Raw genomic sequence first — 10,584 nt, 5'->3', positions numbered from 1 at the left:
TTGCGTTTAAAAGGGCCGAAAATTTCTAGTTGTTGTTGTGTGTGTGTGTGTCCTCTGAAAAATACTCATCCATGCACAACTGTAGAAAGTTTTAAGATGACTGAGAGTAAAAGCGAATAAATGAGAATCAATCAATAAGCAAGACACAAACGCAATTACTACAAAATTTTGAAAGGAGTCAAAGAAAATGAACCCTAGCTCCAAGTCCTCTTCCAAATAGCTGAGTACCACCTACCCACAAAAAGTATCTAACACACGCCATGCAAAATTGTTCTTAGAGAAAATACAACCATTCCAAAGCAATGTTAGATAATGATATTGCTGACAAATTGGAATACCAAAAGTCACTTTGATACAACTATGATTCTTCCATGAAGAGAGAGGTAGGCAGTTACACTGATATTAACTTGGATAGCACAAATATTCATTTCTGGGGCTATTTTCAATTCATGTATACACCTTACTATGGACAAAGGGATTTTCTTTCAGATAAGTGAGAGAGGGAAAGAGATGTTGGTGTCTACTGAGAACTAGAAAGAATGAAGGGTACAGACTGAATCATTTCTTCTTCTAATGCTTCTTTTAAGCTGTCAAAATCAACTTTAGTTAGTTGTGAGTGTTTTATTTCTTCTTCAACAAAGTTGTGTTAAAACCAGGAGCAACCACCAAACTCGTTTTTTAAATGGGAATCCAGATAAACAAAGTTATTTCTTCAAAAATACATGATTAGTATGTGACAGAGACAGGAGTAAGACATACACTTTTGAATCTAGTGTTCAGTTTAACAGTACTATGATTTAACAGCAAAAGCATAAATCTGGGTTTGGCATTAACTTTCATCTCTACAATTAACAAGTGGCTGTTTTATTTTGGGCAAAGCAGTATGGGAAGATGCAGTGGGATGTAGTCAAATGAGCAACAGGTCTTGAGTCAAAAGACTTGGTTTCATCCCAGGTCACAGGCAGCAGCCTGTGACACTGCCTGTGTAATTTTGCAGGAGTCATTAAACCTTCCTGGGCCTGTTTCCTCCTTCCTAAAACTAAGAGGTTGGACTAGATGGTCTCTGAGGTTCCTTTCTAACTCTCACACTATAATGACACTTTCAGAGCTCCAATTTTCTTTTCTGTAAAATGAGGAGGTAGAAAAGATAATCTCTTTGTGTTCCCCTCTAGATATTTACTAAAAACTTGATTTTTATGTATATGAACAAAAATCTTTTCATTCTGTTAATTTTCGAATAAATCAAACATTCTCTCATTACAATAAGTCATTACACTATTTTAAACTTTGCAAACTTTTCCCGCTGTTGTCTTCTAATATTTCCTCTCAACTAAAAAACAATTAAATAAACCTGAAATTTCGTTATTATTAGTTTATCCTACCCATAAAATGAAGGTATAAATGTTTTCTTCATTAATGCAAATTCGACAACTCTTATTTATCATCGTGCTATGCAATTTATAGAACTAGACATGTTTCAACAAATGTTAATTTTACCACTAGAGGGCACAATGGTACAGCATAGTACAGGGGAGCTGTGAAAGAAGTAAAGGCTTTTTTGTTGTTGTTTTTAATTGGGTGCATATATTTAAATTACTATCCCCGGAAATAAAATTTTGCAAAAGACCCTTCCCTGCCTTGACTGATTTTATGAAATGCTTTTGTGTGGAATACCTGAGACCAATGGAGAGATATCTATGGTGAGGTGAAAAGAATGAGGGATTTAAAGTCAAAGGATTAAATGCCAAAGTAGGAATCTTGGCATTGTCTCTAACAATGTGGCACTGAACAAATCAATTCTCCTCTCTGGTAACCAGGTTTTTCATTTTTAAATACAAAAGGTTTCGGAGAGAAGATAGCTAGAATTCTTTAAAATTAGGAAATCTATGATCAGTAATTGATTCTCACCCATCACTAAGCAATGTTGTATTACAGTAAGATGTTGGCTCATTACAAGGAAGAATTTACATCAGCCTCTTCCCTCTTGACTGGTTACCTGACTCCCCAGGACATTTGTGCTCCTGCTTTTGTATGCTATGAACAGGGCCCAGAGTACACAAGAAGAAGGGGGGTGATACTGGGCCTTCTGATACCTTTTGTTCCTCAGCTGACCTCTATCTATTCACTCCAACTCTATCTGGATTAATTTTCCAAAGTTATCATATCTCCCCTGCCTCTAGTGCCCTGCATTTCCAATACATATACACAAACATTCGTACATAAATGTGTGTGTATGATCCCAAATATAATAATAATTTTATAGGTCATATACATTGAAGTAGAACATTTGCAAATGATGGAAAGATGAAGGGTAAGACCATTGCTATAGGTAAGCAGAAGATTAGGTCAAGAGGGCTGAATAGAGAGAGGAACAGATAAGTTAAGATTTTTGGTGGAATTAGGTTTTTGATGGAATACTTAAGTAAACAAGTTTTAATGTATTTTATCAAATACTTTGTATAGAATGTGTCTAATTATATATACACTATAGCTATCTACATCTTTATATTTCTATACTCATAGGTATATATGCAAAGAGAGAGAATGTCTAGCTCTCATATATACGCATACCTATTTAACATTTTATATAGGGTATGTGTGGATATCATTTATATATCTACATATATATGTATATTATGTTATGATATTCCATCAAATATCTTATTCCAGCTTCTCAGTTCTGCAAGATGTTTATCTCCTAGGGCCTAGTGCTTTACTCCTAAGTTTACAAGTAGGGATGGTCATATTCATCATCTTTCCATTATTCACAAGTGTTCCACTTCCATGTTCATGATCTGTGACGTTCTTATTTCTTAAAATCGTATTTCATTATATCTTTTCCTATGCCTAGTGAATCCTGACCCAATTCTTTCTTCTCACCATGACCTCCAATATCTCTATCTTGCTTTATTCTTTTCTCTTTCCAATTGCTACCCCTTTTTGAACCACTTCAATTCTACACTATCACATACTCCCCAAATCTCTCCCACTTTGTCATATCACCAATCACATCCAACCACCAGCCTTGAAGTCTCCTACTAATGTACGTCCTTCATCCCTATTCCCATGAAACAGGAAATAATAAAAGCACATTGCCTTCGTCTACTACAAAATGTGCAGCATGTAATCTAATTTGGAGTCACAGGAGCAAGTCAGTCCTTCTAGTCAGTACTTCCTAATCAATTCTTTATCCCATTCACCACAGTATGTTTTCCAAGCTCTTCCTCTGTCTTCAAACCTCTCGCCACATTCTGTCCTTTCACACTCTCTGCTGAGAATTTCACTTAATACTTCACAAAAAAATGAGCTCATTCTCCCAGAGTTCCCCTGTCTTCTCTTTTCCCCATCTTATATGCCTCTGATATAATTCCTTCCATCTTCTCCTTTATTTCAGTCTCCAATGAAGAAGTGATTTTTTTATTTGCTAAAGTTTATTCTATTATTTGAAACCTTTATCTTTTGTCCTTCCATCATCTCCAGTAGATTTCTTCCTATTTTCATTAGTCTGCTTTTTTTTATCTTCACTCTCTCTCAATTTGCTGGTTCTTTCCTAATTTATTTTTAAAATACCCCGACTCACCCAACCTTAATAAAACTCTCACTATATTTCATTTTTTCGCTCAAACTATTACCCTCTAACTCTTTCTAAGATAAACCCTTTGGAAGAAATCATCAATTGGTGTCTACATTTCCTCTCCTTACATGGTCTTCTAAACTCCCTCTGAACTCATTTCTGATTTCACCATTCAATTAAAACAACTTTCTCCCAATGGCCAATTCAATTAGGCATTTCATTTTATTAATTTAAATTTTTTCTCAGTATTTAACACTATTTATAATATTCTCTTTGAATAATTCTCCTCTGTGGGTTTTTCATAACATTGACTTCCCTTTATTTCTCCTTCTACTTGTCTGACTAATATTTAACTCCTTTGCTTATTATTCATTCACATCATGGCAATTTGCTATAAATATTCCTAAGCATCTTATAGGGGCTGTTCTCTTTTTTCACCTCTTTTTTCAAAATCATTTCTCATTGACTCCAATGGGTTCAACTCTTTTCTCTCTCAATCAATCAAACAATGTGCATTTATTGTTTACTGTATGTCAGAAACTATGCTAAGTGCTGGGGACAGAGTTAAAAAGATTGTAGCAATCCTTATTCTTAATAAGTTTATGAGAAGTTAATAAGTACTTATATAATAAATAGAATAAATGCAAAGTAATGAATGGCAAATAAGCTTGGGGGTCAAGGCACTAACAGTTGGAGGAAATACTTCATGAAGAAGGTGATTCTTGTGATTCATCTTGAAGGAAGAAAGGTGTTTCACACATTGTAAAGCCAAGCATGAGTAGCTTTCCAGAGGACTGCTGCTCTGAACAGCTTCAAGGCTCTGATTACACGGTGTAGTGAAGTCTCTATTTATTCAGTACCAACCTAGGACGAAACATTCACAGAAATCAAAGTATAGCATTCACAATGTTATGTGATAACAACTTATCACTAAAATGGCCACATAGTTTTCACCAAAGTGACCACATAGTTTTAAACAAAGTACATTCATTTAGTAACTCAATCATTTAGTAAATCCCTAATTCAATCATCCTTAAGGAGGCTTGTCTCCTTAATGGACGCAAAGTACAAAGATCAAAGTTCTCCACCCCTAGGTCACAGCCACCATTATCTTCTCAGTCAGCATCAGGTACCCAAGAAGGGATCTTTCTGTCTTCACTCGAGGTTGACTCTCGGTTTCCATGGTTCCTCTTCCATGTTCCCAGCTCCTGCCTGAATCTACACAACTGTCACCGGGGTTCAAAGGCAGGCAGATCCCAGTTCCTTGTCCAGCTCCTTGTTCAGTTCTATTTCCCATTCCATATTGAAGCTTACAGTGTCCAGTCTACCTCAAGTCCTTCACAGTTCCTGTTTCTGGGAAGACAACGCTTAACAGAGACAAAACAACATCATGCACATTGCCGGCACCATCATCAATTCAATATCTGCCTGTGAAATCAACACAGACACACCAACAAGGTCTGAGAACTCAACACAAATCATCAATATAGAAATCAACATAGACCCACAAAAAAGATTAAAGAGGTCAACACAAATCATCAACATAGAAATCAGCAAAGACCCACAAACAAGGGGTCAAGACAAATCATCAGTAAAGTCCCAGGATCTCCAAAACCCTCTTCCAGTACTTCTGTAAACACACCACCAGAAAATCCTTTTTCAGGGCTTCCAGGAAGGTCCCAGGGCTTCTGTACAAAGTATCACAAACAAACGTCAACACAGACAGAGCAGACAAACATAGAGTGCTGGGATACTACAAGATTTCTCCTCCACCACAAGAGCTCCCTTCTCAGTTCTGCTCTCTCCAGCCTGGGTCTCTCCTTATATAAGGTCATTAGCTCCTCCCCTTCACAATTTCTAGGGTTCATAAGTTGTGGGACTCACAAGTTCTGAACCTTAATACTTGATAGAATCATGAACTGACACAAGGTGTTAACTACTTATGTGTTAATTAAAGAACTGGAACATGGTGTTAACTACTTCTGTGTTAGTTAAATAGCTGAAACAAGGTGTAAATTCAATAGCTTAAGCAAGGTGTTAGCTGCTTCTTTGCTTGCCATTATACACACATATGATATGTGATATATTTGTAATAGATATCACTAAAGTTTTACATATATATATATATGCACATGCATACGTATACATGCCCACATACCACACACACACACACACACACATATTTTCCCTCAAACCCATTCCTATTCCAAACTTCCCTATTGCCTCTACGCTCCTAATCACCCAGGTTCAAAACCTCAGCATCTTCCTTTACTTTGAATGCTCTCTTATCCTACATGTTTTGGTATCCCAAAAGTCTTATTGTACTTTTAAGCCTTAGGGCCTTAATGTCCAATCAGTTACTATTCAGAACTAATATTTATCAGAAACCTTGTTTCTATCTCCATAGCAGGTCCCACATAGTCTTCTTCTCTCCAGTCTCTTAATGAACGCCCTAGCTTAGACTCTCATCTCCTCTGGCGTGGACTATTGTAACAACCTTCTAATTGGCCTATCTTAAGCATCTCATTTCTTCAATTCCTCCTACACACCGCCACCAAAGTGATTTTCCTAAAGTGCAGATCTAACAGTGTCACCCTTAACCAACTCCTGTAGCTAACCCCTCTGCTTTGCAGTAAATGCTCTTCATACTTGGCCGACACCCATCATTCCAGGAATCTAGCACATCTTTCCACTCCACATGTTCTGTGATAAAGCCATATTGGCCTAGTTGAAGTTCTTCACACACAGAAATTCCAGTATGTATGCTCTCTCTGTGCCTTTGCACTGCATATCTCGTGTGCCTGCAAAGCTTTCGCATTCACTTTCTTCTCTAAGAATCAATGGCTTCTGTAAGACTCAGTGCAAATACTACTTTCTTCAAGAAGCCTTTCATTCTCCTTTTCCATCTGCTAATTACTTCCCCTAAATAGAAGCAAATGTGATGGCCTATTTATACTTGAACATTTGGCTTTTAAAGTCAGAATTTGCTGTGTATTAATTTTATCTTATTTTTATAATTTGCTGCTACAATCTGACTACTGATTATTTAAAAGGCCCATAGATACTTTAGAAGAAGTAATATTTGATGAAACAACAGTAGACCAGTATTTAAAAAACAAAAACTTACAAGGTTTTTGTTTGTTGTAGTCGAAATTTGTAAAAGGCAAATCATTAATATGCATGATTTTTGCTTGGTGCAACGTTCATATGGGAAGAAGCTTGTCAGGGAGTTTATAAATATAGAGGGGTAGGAGTTCCTTAAGGCAGAATCAGATGATCTCCAGTAAGCACTCCAAGGAATTTCTTATAATGCGAGGTCATTAGGCAGAATGAGGTCATTGGCCTATTTCTATAAGGTCCCTTCTCCTCTCAATTTTATATTCTATTAATTTCTTAACTTCAGAGGCAGGGGAAAGAAAAGTTTCCAAGGATGTCACTTGTGATTTTGATCAGTGGAAAGTTTAATCATGTGTTAGAAGTATAGTGGTGTCACTTGGCAACCAGGACTGTGTCCCCCAACTCACAAAAAGACAGCAATATACAAATTTATCCACAAGCCACATAGTGAATGCATGCATGTCTCTGGTGATAGTCTGAGTCAGAATGTGGTTCAGACGGTATGTATGGGCATAAGAGTTCATGGAAAACATGACTCAAAATGTGTCCAGAAAGGAGGATGGAAAAAGGAAAAAAAGTTTATTTCCTCATTAAGAAAAGAAACAAAGCCAAGGAGATTAAGAAGCTCTGAAAAGTCAGATCATCTGTTGGTACTTCAACCCCTCTAGGGTTAAAGGTAGTTGTGTATTGCAAAAAGGTTGCTACAGAGCCCAGAATGCACATCCTTAGGAAAAAGAAAATATTGCAGACATCGTAGGGTCCTTGTCTTTTATTCTGTAATGCTTCCAAGTTCATTAATGGTTGGAGGAAATTGCTGATCAATTTCTGTTGAGGGAGTGTTGGATATTCCTGTATCTCCCTCTGTCATGACTCCTCCCCAAATGCAAGTTCTGCCAACTTTCCATACTATCTGACTCAAACATGCGCAGCCAAATTATCCTGAAATCTAGTAGCCTCTTAGAGCCTCCCTCTAGTTTTGGGTCAGACTTGGGAATAGTTTAAGATATCTGGAGTTATCACAAATGAAAGTTTTGTAGACTTTACTTTAATCCTACTCTAGTGTATTTCCTGGGATACCAATTCTTGTCTTGCTGATAGAGCTTTCTGAGTGGTGGCGGGCCATTTCAGAGGAATTTTTAAGAAACCGACAAGAATCTTAGGGACCCAAGAAAATCTTTATTCCTTACCGTCAAGCACCTTTTGAATCTTTGTTTTTTGAATTGAAACTGAAACATTCCTATCCTTGACACCACAAATTCTTGGGCAACCCAGAGGGTCCAACATTTCACCATGGAGACTGGGGACACAGAACAGAGAAAGCCATGAGTGAAATGTAAAACCTGTGCAACTGATAGATGTCAGTAGGCTGTTAGCTAGCCATGAGACAGTCATAGGTCACTTCTTATTAGCCTTTTCTTGTGGGTAAGTCTAATCCTTGTAACTCTGGAGACCCATGCATTTTCACTATTAAACAGAGGACAATGATTTTTAGTCAAAGGACCTGAGCTAAAATCTCAGCTTTGTATTTCCTACCTGTATGACATTTACTAGGTCATTAAACACCATAAACTTCAGTTTTCTTATATGTAAAATAAGGTGCTTGTCAGCAGTTAAATTCCCTTTTAGCTCTAAACTTATGATCCTATGAAGATAACTATAGGGCATGAATCCCCAAGTATATCAAAAACAAAAAGAAAGTTCTCAAATATAACAAAGCATTCATAACAGAACTTTGTATGGTAACAAAAGAATAGAAAAAAAAAAGATCCCGCACAAAACTGGAAACAAATTGGAAGTGCAAGAGGCTATACCTAGAGCAGTTTAGTGATTACCTTGTTAATATACATATCTATATCTCTCAATATACACAAGTATACATATATATTCACATTTGTGTTATGTTCACATATGAGTGTATTGATATAATAAACATTAACATCTAAGTATAAATTTTTGCATATAGTATATATAGTATACACACATATAAAAGTATATATGTGTATTTACATATATTTATATACATATGTGTGTATATGTTTCTTCAAAAATATATTAGAGCAAATATTTTATTTCTTATACAAGACTCCTGTTCTTTTTATATTGAAATGTTTGGGTTGATAAGTAATGGTTAAGTTCACAAAAAATTAAAAAGAATCTATGAAAATTAGACCTTGAGGCAAATATGTCAATATTTATGTGAATTAGTTTAGAGTGAACAGAACCAGGAGAAATATAATACTTGATGATGATCATGTAAATGAAAAGGACCTTAAAACCAATGATGTCAAACTCAAATGGAAATAGATGGGGGCACGGGGCTTTTAAACCATACATACGGATCTCCACAGTCCACATTTTGACATAAAAAAACCACTAAATTCATGTATATTCTATTGTATTTTTATTTGTATTTCTAAATGCTTTCCAATTACATTTTAATATAGCTTGGGATGTAGTCGGGAATCTTACGGGTGTTGTCTATAGGCCTTGTATTTGATACTTTTCTCTTAAAACTGAGTTTAGAGGGATTGAAATAGATAATTTTTAAAGAAATGTTGATAAAGGCTACATTCCCAGTTTCAGTGAAAATGTGGGAAAGAGTGTGCCCATAGGTGCAATGCTATCAAATAAAGTTACTGTGTTTTTATGGGTTTCCTTTATGTTTTTGCTTTTATTTTATTTTTTTTTAGTTTTGTTGTAAGAGTATTCTTATAACAAGATAACAAATATGTGAAAATATCTATACTATAAAAAACAAAAGGTATTAATAAAACATTTAAATGCACTCTGCATTATCACTATATGTTCTGAATAACATAGTAACATCTAATACATCAGAGACCCTGAAGATTTGTAATTTTCAACATGAAGGAAGCAAATACAACTAAAGATCTAAGGTCTAGCTCTAACTGGTTGAAGCCCTGAGAGTTTAGGAGAAACACTGAATTTCCCGTATTGTTTGACTCTTTGTAGCTTGTTAATTCAACTTGACCTCTGCCCTGACAATCATGCTTTCTCCAGTTGAGTTCCTTATGTCCTGGCACTATGATAATTTCATCAGATTCACACAGCTTTCTACTTATAGTTGTTCTAATGGAACAATTATGAGTCCAATAGTTCTAATTTGCATGAAGTCCATTGAGATAAAAATGAAGAGATTAAAAAAAATAAAGGAAATATTTTCTTAGGAAAAGTGCACAGTCTGGAGATGTATCTTCTCTGAGACAGCTGCTTACACATTTCATTTTGATTTGATGTTTTATCTTATATATTAAAATCATTATAGAAAGAACTCTTTTTCAAAATCACAAAAAGTCATTTAATGGAGAATTCCTCTTGGAAGATATCTTGGTGGCTTTTCCGTAAATAATTGTGAGGAAGAAACACTGTTCTTTTCCACTACAATCTTAGTTTTCTCCTCTTTTGAGAAACAATAATGGTGAAAAAACCATAAGTATGATTCAAGGCAATACCAATCTTGAAATTAACAATAAATTTGCTTTGTGGGCTGTGAGGAAATTTGTGTATGTTGTATTTTTTTTAATTCAAGGGTTGTTGTTGCTCTGTCCTTGAAAACCATGTCTTGCTAATTAGGAAGTCTCAATTTCTTGAAAATTTGCCTATCATAATTAGTGGATGTTATCTGATTTCTTGTGAAAATCTGCTAGACCACTATAAGTGGCCTGCTAGTTAAGTTTTGAGTTATATTCTATATTCAAGTCATACACACATGTGAGTTCTGTATTGGACTTGTTAGTTAAGATTATTAAGGATATATCTCATCATGAAACATTAAGTTGAGAGACTACATCTCTTTAACAAATTAGAATCAAACTAAATTCTTAGAGAATGTAAATTCTACTCCCAGGTTTTCTCATACTTATGTTCCATAA

This window comes from Petaurus breviceps, unplaced genomic scaffold, assembly GCF_028583685.1.
Source record: "Petaurus breviceps papuanus isolate PSGF00001 unplaced genomic scaffold, PetGlider_PUasm1.0 90849, whole genome shotgun sequence".
NCBI classification, from domain to species: Eukaryota; Metazoa; Chordata; class Mammalia; order Diprotodontia; family Petauridae; genus Petaurus; species Petaurus breviceps.
The sequence above is the reverse complement of the archived record's forward strand: the minus strand, read 5'-3'. Positions refer to the sequence as shown.